We start from the raw sequence: 8,604 nt of genomic DNA, 5'->3' as shown, positions 1-8,604 counted from the left end.
AGTCACAGAGGTAAGCGCCAGTCTCTCGCACACAGAAAGTCGCAGCGATGTCGGGAAAAAACCCCGAGACGGTTCTTTGAACGGCACGTGACGCTGTTCTGAAGGTATTTCCAGAATCATCAAAGAGTCTTCCAACCATCTGGCTTGTTGGTTGTTCCCACCGGGCTTGATTTGGCCGTGCCACAACTTGCAGCGGGATAAATGTGTTCAGATATATAGCTGCGAGGGAATTAATTACCCCTCGGCTTTCTACTGCTGCAGCCGTAGTGTCAGCGAGTGAAATAAAATCCCGGTGATTCATTGGGTGTTATTGTATCAGTAACAACCAGACCGTGTTTCTGTCTGCACCTCGTGGCTGGAGGCAGCAGAGCGGAGTTTGTTTCAGGAAACCCCCCCCCCCCCCCCCCACCGCGTCCACCTGGGCCCCGGTAGCTCCTCAGCTGTTTGGCTTGGCCGACCTTGAGACACAGCTGCAGACTTAATGGTGGAAACTAACCAATATTAATTTACTTTTTTACATTCTGTTGGGATGTAATCCATTTCCAAGATAAATCGCAGAGGAACGTTTCACAAATACTGGAAAGATGAAAATATGAAGGTGTCCTGAGTGCTGCTCATTTGTAGAAGAGGTGAACGAGGCTTCATGTCTTTTACTGGGCAACCGACAGGAAGTCACTGCTATCAACAGGAAGTCACTGCTACAAACAGGAAGTCACTGCTATCAACAGGAAGACACTGCTACCAAGATGAAGACACTGCTACAAACAGGAAGTCACTGCTATCAACAGGAAGTCACTGCTATCAACAGGAAGTCACTGCTACAACCAGGAAGTCACTGCTACCAAGATGAAAACACTGCTACAAACAGGAAGTCACTGCTACAAACAGGAAGTCACTGCTATCAACAGGAAGTCACTGCTATCAACAGGAAGTCACTGCTACAAACAGGAAGTCACTGCTACCAAGATGAAAACACTGCTACAAACAGGAAGTCACTGCTACCAACAGGAAGTCACTGCTACAAACAGGAAGCCACTGCTACCAACAGGAAGTCACTGCTACAAACAGGAAGTCTCTGCTACCAAAATGAAGCCTGCTACAAACAGGAAGTCACTGCTACCAACAGGAAGTCACTGCTACAAACAGGAAGCCACTGCTAACAACAGGAAGTCACTGCTACAAATAGGAAGTCTCTGCTACCAAAATGAAGCCTGCTACAAACAGGAAGTCACTGCTACCAACAGAAAGTCACTGCTACTAACAGGAAGCCACTGCTACCAACAGGAAGTCGCTGCTACAAACAGGAAGTCACTGCTACAAAAAGGAAGCCACTGCTACAAAAAGGAAGCCACCGCTACCCACAGGAAGTCACTACTACAAACAGGAAGTCACTGCTAACAACAGGTGGTCCGACACAAATCTTGCCCATAAAACCACACCTTGTTTTAACATTTCTCTTTTTGTGAGGATTAAACAATACAAATTAATTAATTAATCAGCACAATACAATGTGGTAATTAATGAGTTTAAGAGGTTCTCGTAGACATATGTTGTTACATTTGCAGCTCCTGTTTTCAGTTCCGGATTATCATGACTATATAGTTGTTAACCATGTTTTACAGCTGCAGTCTCCGCAACTCAAAACGGAAATTTCATTTCATTCTTTTTCGTAAACCTACAAAAATATTATCAGTTTGAAACCAAGTTTTTCGCAATAAAAAATGAATAAATCTGAATCTGAAATACTTTCTAGATATTTTTGAGCTGTTCTAATTTGCTGTAAAAAAAAACGGGGGAAAAAAGTTTAGGTTCCACATCAAAACACGCACATTTCACATCTTATCAATCATAGTAAAAACAACGCAATGATCAAAGCTAAAGCTGCTGAGACGAGACCGTCCACAAGCTCATGCGCCGCGATACAAGCTATTGATGTCCTAATTGACCTTTCCTCGACTTTATACTGAACAGGTGGTTCTTATTATTCATATCTACCACACAGGAACCACATCAGTCATTGACCTCTGACCCTTGTTCTGGATTTCTTTATAGCCCACAGATTGTTTCTACCCTCCACCCAAAGACTTTGACTGATCTTTAAGCGCTCTGCGTGTTCAGTGAGGTCTGCACAATAAACCTGATGCCTGGCTGCGCTTCAACGTTGGAAAACACATAAAACATTTAATTATGCATCAGACTGACACTCTCCTTCTCTTGGTGTTTACTTTGTGCAATAATTACTTTTTTGTTTTACGCTGTAGTTCAAATACACTGAGAAATGAATCCATCTCCTGCTTCATCAACAGGTTTTACATATTTGGCACGTTTAATATATATATATACCCTTAATTTATCTTCCAATGAAACTAAATACTCTGCACTCTGGCATAGCTGTTTGGCACACCAATAAGTCAAATTTCATGCAAATTCTCTCCATACAAGAGGTCCCTGTGTGGGTTTTTCGGCCATAACTGTTTGAAAAGGACTTGCAGCGTGCCAGAGAGGTTGGAGGCTGGACAACTGGCAGCCGAGGGGCGCAGTCTGGAAGAATCAGGCCTGTGGCACGGCTCTCCGGCAAGAACCGTTTCAATCATTTGTGTGATTGTAACCTCGGAACAGAAACATGACCTGCTTTAACAAGCCACCAGATCTGACAGATAGCTCTTCGGGGAGCCCTTCTGTCCAAAAGGCAACACATACGTTAAAGAGGTTGTCTCATATTGGATGATGTGGAAGTTCATGTTCATCTGTTGTGGTTTTTATGTGTGGCAAAATACAACTGTGGAAAGAAACTGCGTATATTTACTCAAGTATTATACAAGTATTTCACGTAATTTTCAATTTCTTACATTTTATACATTTTATTCCGCTGTATTTATTTGACAGCTATGATAACTAGTTACATTTTAGAATGAGAGTTTATATTAAAAAGAAAGAAGGAAGCTGAACCCCCGGGACAAGATGCATGTACATTGTTAAAAATGAAACGAGTGGTTCTCAAAGGTGACTCAAATCATGGGGGTGTATTTGGGGCCCGTTGACTCATTTTAGAGGTTTGTGTAACAGTTGCACAAATTACAGTATAAGGACAAAATAGTTAATTTATGCAATATTTTACAACAAAAAAGCAAAGATTGGAGAAAGAATACAAAAATCTAAATGTCTTCTTCTTTTTCTTTTCTCTCTCTCATTAATCATCTCATGAATCCTTAAGATGTATCGTGTGACTCTTTAGAAGTAGCGCTGGGCAATATGGCCAAATTTGTCTATCACGGTAAAGGTAATGTCTCAATGACGATATATATAAATATATATATATATGTATGTGTATCACAATATAGTATATACGAATTAACCACATGATCAAGCCTTTTTTCTACAAAATCAACACAGTTTCGAGTGAAATTGAACAGAAAAAAAGAAATAACATCAAACTATTCACTGACAATGTTTACATATGTGCTCACAAATACAGAGAAATCAGATGAAGACAATAGTTTGATTTAACTGAGTTTGATCAGATTTTCTGATAATTTGAGTTATTAATTAATTACAATGTAATTACCATAATATATACATACATATATTTATATATAATTTCATCATGATACAATTCCATTAAAACATAACATATTGAATTATCTCCCAGCTCTATTCAGAACGGGGCTGACCCCTAAGTTGGCAAACACTGTATTCAACTATCGAGCAATAAATAACTATAAAACATTTTTAAAATTTATTTTGTTCATCATTGGGATGAGATTACATTCCAAACTATCTATCAGCAGCCAAAATGTGAAAGAGAAGCCATTAAGTGAAAGGTTCAGACAATTTACATAATTAAAATGAAAAGGCAATAAATACAATATTTTTATTTTAAAAGACATCTAGGCCTTTGCAATTTCAATGACGTATAATAAATTGCTTGAAGCTAAGATTGTGAAAATAAAGCAGGTCATAATTCACTCTTTAATATCTATAATATTTTGCTTTGAAAACACAAAAGCTCAAGTTTACAAGATTACATTTGAACACATCTTATAGCGTTTTAATGTACCTTCGCTAAATGGTGCTTGAAGGCTTTAACATGAGATTTTACCCTAAATAAGGAGGGTGACAATAGAAGCTATGCCCTTCACCATCATCATCATCATCATCGTCCTCCTTATAAAAATCCTAAGAATAATAATATGTCAGTTATGGGCCATTTTTATGCAAACCAATGACTTTATTAGAATGACGGGCTGGATCTGTTCAGTAGTTGGTGTATAAGTATACGAGCATGAGGTCATGACAGAAAGGAGGAAAGTTCTCCGTCTTGAAGTTCTGTGGGCAAAACACAACCCTTCCTTCATTTGTCTCCGAGCCAAGAGGACACAGTTTTCACTAGAAACTCATTTGTTTCAACTTAGCCCGCCAACTTAAGTCTGATGTTATCTTTTATGGGGCAGCTGCATCTCATATTCTCATAGAAATAATGGGATTTTCTTAACAGAGCCTGAAATTTGAACGAGTGAGAGAGGTTGGAAGTCACCCCCGTACAACTGCAGTGATGTCATCTCAATGACGTGTGTGCATTAACTGCGTATGCAAGATTTTAATGGGAAGGCAGGAGATGGGACCTCTGCTGTGTTTTCTATCCAAAAGCAGCACTGTATCTTTCTCTTACCAGAACATGTGTCAGACTAAACCACCACATTGTTTGTGGTTTGGAAACTTGGTTGAGCTGAAAGGAAAATCTTTTTGGGCTTGTTTTGTTTTCCTTTTTTGTATTTTTTTTTACTGTATATAGGAAAAAAATTTCTAAAGTCATATGTAGAGGTTGGGTCTTTGATGGTTCTAGTTTAGAGAAGGCTACATAAAGTATTTCCCCCATTAAATTTGACTAACACAACTCATTATTTCTATCAATTTCCACTGCTTGTTCAATGAAGGAGTTTGGCTATTTTGTTATTCTATGACACCACGTGTCCATAATGTATTGTTAAAATAGCAATTAGCCCCCACTGACCCTCATGAACAGAGCCCGGGTCCCCCACTGACCCTCATGAACAGAGCCCCGGTCCTCCACTGACCCCCACTGACCCTCATGAACAGAGCCCGGGTCCCCCACTGACCCTCATGAACAGAGCCCCGGTCCTCCACTGACCCCCACTGACCCTCATGAACAGAGCCCGGGTCCCCCACTGACCCTCATGAACAGAGCCCCGGTCCCCCACTGACTCCCACTGACCCTCATGAACAGAGCCCCGGTCCCCCACTGACTCCCACTGACCCTCATGAACAGAGCCCCGGTCCCCCACTGACCCTCATGAACAGAGCCCCGGTCCCCCACTGACCCCCACTGACCCTCATGAACAGATTTATTTGAATTATTTCATCTTATATGTTGACTGTTGATTGTTTTTGATTGTTGTTGTTTTGTTTGTCCATCTATTGTGTACAAACCAGCCGCCAAATCAAATTCTTCGTGTGTCTAACACACGTAACAAATAAATGTTTCTGATTCTGATTCTGATATTGTTGTAATAATTTGACACTTAGGGAAACACACCAACCTGCCACATGTAATCCAGCGTTACTTGGTTTACACCACTCGCCACAGGGTAAATTAATATTATTGCGCGGTAAAGCGTTACTGAATATATAATTTTTGTCATTCTTAATGTGTTTTTTAAAATGACATTGTTAATATTTTACAGGTTTCTATGTTTAAGCATCGACTGTCTTTTTCTTTTGTATTTTCCCTTGTGTTACTTTTTCATAAAGCAGCTTCAGATTTGAACATTGCTCTAATTATTCTTATTCTTATACTTAATCAGATATTGCTCAAGTTTCAGTCGTAAAGAAATGAAGGATTCACCGAAGGTCATCGCAGACCTTCTCCAACTGATCAAATGCAATAGCAGCTTCATCGGGACTCGTAATCATTTCCCCCACTGGCTCGTCTGTATTGACTTTTGAAAAGTACCAATCCTCCAATAGTCGTCGGGAGGGGTTTCAAAAGATCTGTATTTTAGGCAGTGACAGTTAACCTGATGTAAACACAAACAAAACTATCTGATCTTCAAGCATGCTCGCCTTTTACTTTACTACTAAAATGTATTTTTCAACATATGCCTATTTTTTTATTCGATGGATGCATTCAATAAGCCACCAGGCCTGATTGCTAACAGGTGGCCCTGCACGCCTCCCTGCCTTGACAGTCTCTCTACTTTATGGCGTGCTACAGAAACCGCAAACAGACTCTGAAAAAGCTGCGCGGCCCGCGGCCCTCCTCTTTATTGTTCACCGCCATCCCACACACAACAACTTGGGTGGATCCGTGCGGTTGCTGCTGGACTCACTGGTTCTGCATTTAATGACAGATGCTGTACTACATTGTACAGATAAATGTCACTCTTCCACACGCAGTTATTCTTTGTCTCAGCCTGTGTTCATTTTGTGTTGCCATGAGGTTACAGATCTATATTCTCCGTCCAAGCCCGAGGAATGACCTCATGGGGCTAACAGCTGCCATCACCATTCTCTCAAGGAGTTAATAGGAACAGTATGGAGCCTCTGGAAAGGACTACTTCCTCCTCTTTCTTTCTCTTTCCGTCCCCACGATTTGAATGTTCGAGAGCCAACCAACCTCATTTTGTCTTCATTTTTAATTTGTTTATTTATTTAATTAGATGTATTTACTCATTTTAAAGCTGCAGCACAGATGGTGCTCAATTATGTCATTGTAGACTTGCAGCCCCTGAAAACCTTTTAGCAACTATAATCAATATTTTTGCAAAACTGTAGAACAAACAAATAATTATGACTATTATTTGTTTCAGTCTCACAGCTCTCATTATGCTTAGCACCAAATGGCGGCAACCTTCGGTTCTGAAAAGTGACGGCAACGCGGAAGTGCAACTGGCCATTAGGGAGCGACTTGGTTGGAAAAAAAAGGTTAGATTGAAAGGAAGTCTCTGAGAAAATAAGTTTATTGTTTCAGTTCTTAAAAATCCGGAAAAAAAACGTGTGCATTAGGGTGTGGGCACCTTGTGATTGACATGTCACAACCAGAACAGTATATGGCATCTCTACCACGGCGTTGCTGCTCCGTAGTCCAAATATGGTCACTTTCGTATCCTGGTTGCACAAAATCAGTATATGAATCCAAGATGGCCAAAATGAGGAACTCAAGGCATAAAAACCACAGTCCACAAACCAATGGTGATGTCACGATGTCAGCGTCCACTTCTTATTAACAGTTTATGCATATTATCAAAATTAGTGACCCACTTGTGAACACTGTGGAGCATTTAGCAGCTAAAGAGGCACATTTTCCCACAGGCATTGGTGGAGACCAAAAAACAGAGCTAAAGTTATATTATTCCACTAAAGAAAAGTTATATTATTGGAAACACGACTCCAAAAGAATGCTAATATTGCTCCAAGTCTGTGGATGTGTCTGTGGATCCAATCGTTGGATAAGATTGGATTGACATTTACCAAATAACCCGTCAGATTTGATCTGTCTCCACGCCGGAGGAGAACAAATAAAAATACAGACATCACTCATTCCTCAGGGCCTTTAAAACATTTTGTTCCAATATATCTTCATGGAAGAACAGCACTGTGAGGATTCGTTTATATTCCTCACTGGTTAAATGCTACAGATTATTTGCATGTCAATTCTAAATATTTGAATATAACGCAGCTGATCGTCTAAGCTGAGTTGAACTGACTGCAGTAATATTTTTGTAAGAGCCGTTGTCCATCTCTGTGGAGCACGTTACTTCACTTGCTTCAGTCATAACACTGGAAATCTGGAGCTGCTGTGCTTCTCTAATATTTATCGTCAGAGCGGTGGCGAATTCTATATTTCTTTGGCCGAACGCTGCTGTTCATTCTCATGAAACACGGGCCATTCAATCTGATATCCATATGTGTGTTTTCAGCAGTTGGACCTGCACTGGAATGCCTCGTGTAATGTGTGAACCATATGACAGTTATTTATGAAATGGCAGTATACGCTCACACTATCTGGGCTTGGAATCAGACCGCATTCAATGCTACAGTCACAGTTTTCAGTTTGATAGCTGAAATAAAACACTTGTGCATGTTGGTTCCACCACTTTGGTCCATGCTGAAATATCTCAGCAGCTTTTGGATGGATCTACATGACATTTTGTCCAGATTTTCATGGTTCCCATAGAGAACGAATTCTCCCGGTGAGCCCCTGACTTTCATTAGCACCACCATGAGGTTGACTGTTTGTGGTTTTGACTGACATAACTCAAGTACTATTTTATGGACTTCAATCAACTTTGGTAGGCCTACAGACATTCATATCCCTCTCAGGATGAGTTATAATAACTTTGTTCATTCCTTAACTTTTCATCCAGGCCCATCGTCATCTTTCCACATCTTTGGTTTTCAGAGTAAATACCCTGAAAATGTCAGCTACGTTTGCTATTTTGCAAATGTTAGCATGCTAACGCTGAAAACTAAATGGATGCGCATGCTAGGAATTACACCTGCTGACCGTCAGCATGCTAGCTAGCGTTGTCTTTGAAAGCACGTTAGCATTCTGATGTATGTACAGCCGTAATTGAACACAAGACA

Source organism: Pseudoliparis swirei, chromosome 18 (genome assembly GCF_029220125.1).
Source record: "Pseudoliparis swirei isolate HS2019 ecotype Mariana Trench chromosome 18, NWPU_hadal_v1, whole genome shotgun sequence".
NCBI lineage: Eukaryota > Metazoa > Chordata > Actinopteri > Perciformes > Liparidae > Pseudoliparis > Pseudoliparis swirei.
Note: the sequence above shows the minus strand (reverse complement) of the source record.